Source organism: Schistocerca cancellata, unplaced genomic scaffold (assembly GCF_023864275.1).
Source record: "Schistocerca cancellata isolate TAMUIC-IGC-003103 unplaced genomic scaffold, iqSchCanc2.1 HiC_scaffold_961, whole genome shotgun sequence".
Lineage (NCBI taxonomy): Eukaryota > Metazoa > Arthropoda > Insecta > Orthoptera > Acrididae > Schistocerca > Schistocerca cancellata.
In genome coordinates, this window is record NW_026046969.1 from 85001 (window position 1) to 90000 (window position 5000).

At 53.3% G+C, this 5000-nt stretch overlaps 1 non-coding gene across 1 annotated transcript in view; it reads left to right on the plus strand.

The window, feature by feature from the left end:
• The first annotated feature begins 4373 nt into the window (after nucleotides 1–4373).
• LOC126149971 (small subunit ribosomal RNA) overlaps nucleotides 4374–5000 on the plus strand; it is a 1909-nt gene continuing 1282 nt past the window's right edge. Inside the window, exon 1 of the ribosomal RNA XR_007531225.1 lies at nucleotides 4374–5000. This exon is cut by the window's right edge and continues 1282 nt beyond it. This is a non-coding gene — a ribosomal RNA (small subunit ribosomal RNA).

The following is a 5000-nucleotide window of genomic DNA, read 5'->3' on the forward strand; positions in this document are numbered from 1 at the left end:
AGGAGGGTGGGAAAATAGTACGAAGTATGCTTGCGTGAATAACGCGTGGTCAACGGTTCGCGCGCGCCCTCTGGTCCCGACGCCATCAACGTCCACAATAAACAGACCATACCGCATGATGTTGACAATGCCGCCCACAGGCACAACACAGCCATCTTTGGGAATGTGACCAAACTACATTGCCATCCGGCCCAGAAACGACACCTCCATCTACAGGAATCCAACGAAACTACGCCAACCATACCTCCAAAACACGGCACCGCCATCTATGACAATGTGACGAAACCACATGCAATAGCTCCATCTACGCGAATCGGACGACACTACGTCCACCATGTCGAGCGCACCACAAACAAAAATACCGCCACCTGCAGGTCCCCCGCAACATGACCTGCTGCACCGATGATACCGCCATCTATGAGACGCCACGCCGACTACGACATCGCTAGGTCCCACAGTGCCCATTTTCCGACGCCACCCACAAACCCTGCATCATCTGCCCACCACAGGAGCCCCAACGCCTGTGCCTGCGTCGCACGAAGTCGTCGACCGACAATCGCTCCACCCGCACCCGCACGTGCCCCACCCCAACCGCCCAAATCGCAACTCCAGCGGATGAACGGCGGACTCTTCCCGCACTCGTAACGTGCAATCCGCCCCTATATCTTGCGTTTCATGAAGAGTTATATCGAATATGCCATATTCCCGCTGTCCCTATACATGCTGTAAGTAGCTCGCTTGCTACAGCAGCAGCAGCAGCAGCACCACCTCCGCGCGCTTCCCTGGGGGCACTGAACCGCAGGATGCGAGACCCCACGCCCAGTGGCAAACAGGGCTCCTCTCAGAATATAGGCGGTCCCTACCCCTCACAACGATGACGGTGGGAGGGCCGTTTTACGAGACCATTTCCTGCGGTGCCAACGCTGTCGTAGAGCCGATACTCCATCTTTGGTACAAGGCAATCATTCCGCTGTAAATCAGTACGTCACTCGTAGTTCAGTCACCTCACAGCACTGCTCAGTAAACTATGCAGGCCCACATAGATAGATTATGATAGATTATATACGCAAATGCCCCTATACATGCTGAACGTCCGTACACACAAAATGAACCACACGTCAGCCACACACTCTATCACACACTACTCTCTGCCTGTAACAGACACAGATACAACTACTAAGCACCAGCATGGACCAACGTCCGGTGCATCCTATCCGCCACAGTACACCAACTACGCTATGATAACCAGACCGGGAGGTCCAATCATAAAACAGAATACCCCACTCGTCCGACAACCACAATTGCTCAGAGAAGCCACCAACACCCACACATGTCCTACACAGGGGTGCACCCATCACCACCACACTGCCTCGTCTTACAGCACAAACACACTGGCAGGAATGAAACACACAGGTCTGCCGCAACCACAGACACGGCTCGCCCCCTCTCACTGGCGAAAAGCGCATCCCGACGTGACATAACTCCTTTGACACACTGACGCTGCCTCGGGCATCCACGTCCTACGGTCGATATCAACGAACCTCCCCCCCCCCCTCCCCCCCACAACACGCCATCCCATACCACATTGTGTACCGTACCCAAACCTAACGTGTACTGTACTACAACGCAATGTGTACCATAACACAACCCAGTTTGTACCTTAACCTAACCTATGTCACCTTAACCTAACCTATGTCACCTTAACCTAACCTATGTCACCTTAACCTAACCTATGTCACCTTAACCTAACCTATGTCACCTTAACCTAACCTATGTCACCTTAACCTAACCTATGTCACCTTAACCTAACCTATGTCACCTTAACCTAACCCATCTTGCACCTTAACCTAACCCATCTTGCACCTTAACCTAACCCATCTTGCACCTTAACCTAACCCATCTTGCACCTTAACCTAACCCATCTTGCACCTTAACCTAACCTATGTTGCACCTTAACCTAACCTGTGTTGCACCTTAACCTACCTCAATTTGCACCGCAATGTAACGCAATTTGCACCGCAATGTAACGCAATTTGCACCGCAATGTAACGCAATTTGCACCGCAATGTAACGCAATTTGCACCGCAATGTAACGCAATTTGCACCGCAATGTAACGCAATTTGCACCGCAATGTAACGCAATTTGCACCGCAATGTAACGCAATTTGCACCGCAATGTAACGCAATTTGCACCGCAATGTAACTCAATTTGCACCGCAATGTAACTCAATTTGCACCGCAATGTAACTCAATTTGCACCGCAATGTAACTCAATTTGCACCGCAATGTAACTCAATTTGCACCGCAATGTAACTCAATTTGCACCGCAATGTAACTCAATTTGCACCGCAATGTAACTCAATTTGCACCGCAATGTAACTCAATTTGCACCGCAATGTAACTCAATTTGCACCGCAATGTAACTCAATTTGCACCGCAATGTAATGCAATTTGCACCGCAATGTAATGCAATTTGCACCGCAATGTAATGCAATTTGTACCGCAATCTACCCCCACATTGTGCCTTAACCTAACCCACATTGTGCCTTAACCTAACCCACATTGTGCCTTAACCTAACCCACGTTGTGCCTTAACCTAACCCACGTTGTGCCTTAACCTAACCCACGTTGTGCCTTAACCTAACCCAAGTTGTGCCTTAACCTAACCCAAGTTGTGCCTTAACCTAACCCAAGTTGTGCCTTAACCTAACCCAAGTTGTGCCTTAACCTAACCCAAGTTGTGCCTTAACCTAACCCAAGTTGTGCCTTAACCTAACCCAAGTTGTGCCTTAACCTAACCCAAGTTGTGCCTTAACCTAACCCAAGTTGTGCCTTAACCTAACCCAAGTTGTGCCTTAACCTAACCCAAGTTGTGCCTTAACCTAACCCAAGTTGTGCCTTAACCTAACCCAAGTTGTGCCTTAACCTAACCCAAGTTGTGCCTTAACCTAACCCAAGTTGTGCCTTACCCTGCTCTGTAATTGGCATATGACACGTTACATTAATGTATTGTCCAACCGCAACCCGCTCAGAATGTTGTGTACACAGCTACGTGTCATCTCCCCATAACAGCTGCATTGCAGTGTGGTACGCCATAGAGACGTGTGGGAGTAATGGACGCAGTGGATGGCGATCAGCATGAGCCGTCTGTTCATGTAGTGGCGCGTGTATGCAGACGTAGTAGTCTCTTCTCACACAATGTGATAGCACGGTGCCCCGCGTTCCACATCTGCGACATGCTACAGAGGCCGGTTGACAGTTGGTCGCGCAATGGACATCGCATACGTACGGGGGCACCTTCCACGTGCCCTCTAGTCGGGCACATTTTGTTGCGTGGATGTGAGCGGATGTAGTGTGTCTTGACACCTGACAGGCAGGCATGCAATAATAGTTGACTTTGCAAACGGGGATGGACGTGTACGTTTACTGGTGACGTTACGCAAATGAACAACTGGTAACCCGTTGTGGTGCGGTTGTCCTTGCTGGAGGTACATCTGTGAGGGCAACGATCGGTACAGCTACGAAGCGGTCCCCACCATACCAACGAACGTGAATGTGAATCTGGGTGTGAAGCGATACGCGGCTGTGGGTGGGTGGGACTGTCCCCGGCCGGTGAGGGGGGGCCGCCCGGCGTGCTGGCCGCGCGGTGCGTGGGCGCACGCGCTACAGCCGGCTGGTGGGGGCGCCCAGTGGCAGGCGCGCCGGCCGACGGACGCGGCAGGCGGCGCAGCTGCGCGCCGGGGCACCCTGCGCGCGGCGCCGTGCAGCCAAAGTGGGTCCTCGCCGGCCCGGTGCGAAGCGCGGTGGACATCTGCAGTGTGCTGGTCCGATTGAGGACTGTGTGCGTTGAGGATGCGCCGCCGCCCGGCACTCGGCGCCGCGACGCCGTCTGCTGCTCGGTCGCCCCAGCGGTTCTCGCTGGTGGTTTGTATCGCAGTTGTGCAGACGTGTTGGCACGTGCGCTGTGCTGGGAGAGTTCGCTTCGGCACCCACGTGGGGCCTTTGCCCTTCTGTGGCGCTGGCGTTGGAGCTGCCGGTCACCGTAGGTGGCGCGTGTTGTCTCCCGCCGGCAATGCCACGACAGCACGCTCCCGGGCCTCTGTCGGCAGCGGCAAGCTCAGTTGGGAGCACGGGTGGTCGCACCTAAAGCGTCTACTCGCCTAACTCCGGGCGATTGCGCCTCTCTCGAACCCGACCAAGTACTTAGGACGGCGCTGCGCGCCGCCGGGACCTGAGAGGGTTTCGAGGTGTATTGTGCAGGGGAGCTCAGCCTCCTCCTGTTTGCAGAATAATTGAGCGGACGCTTGCGTGTTCGCGCAGGCCCCTGGGACACACTCCCGGGCGGCCGGCTGCTCAGCTCTAGTTGACGCAGCTCCCTGGTTGATCCTGCCAGTAGTCATATGCTTGTCTCAAAGATTAAGCCATGCATGTCTCAGTACAAGCCGCATTAAGGTGAAACCGCGAATGGCTCATTAAATCAGTTATGGTTCCTTAGATCGTACCCACGTTACTTGGATAACTGTGGTAATTCTAGAGCTAATACATGCAAACAGAGTCCCGACCAGAGATGGAAGGGACGCTTTTATTAGATCAAAACCAATCGGTCGGCTCGTCCGGTCCGTTTGCCTTGGTGACTCTGAATAACTTTGGGCTGATCGCACGGTCCTCGTACCGGCGACGCATCTTTCAAATGTCTGCCTTATCAACTGTCGATGGTAGGTTCTGCGCCTACCATGGTTGTAACGGGTAACGGGGAATCAGGGTTCGATTCCGGAGAGGGAGCCTGAGAAACGGCTACCACATCCAAGGAAGGCAGCAGGCGCGCAAATTACCCACTCCCGGCACGGGGAGGTAGTGACGAAAAATAACGATACGGGACTCATCCGAGGCCCCGTAATCGGAATGAGTACACTTTAAATCCTTTAACGAGTATCTATTGGAGGGCAAGTCTGGTGCCAGCAGCCGCGGTAATTCCAGCTCCAATAGCGTATATTAAAGTT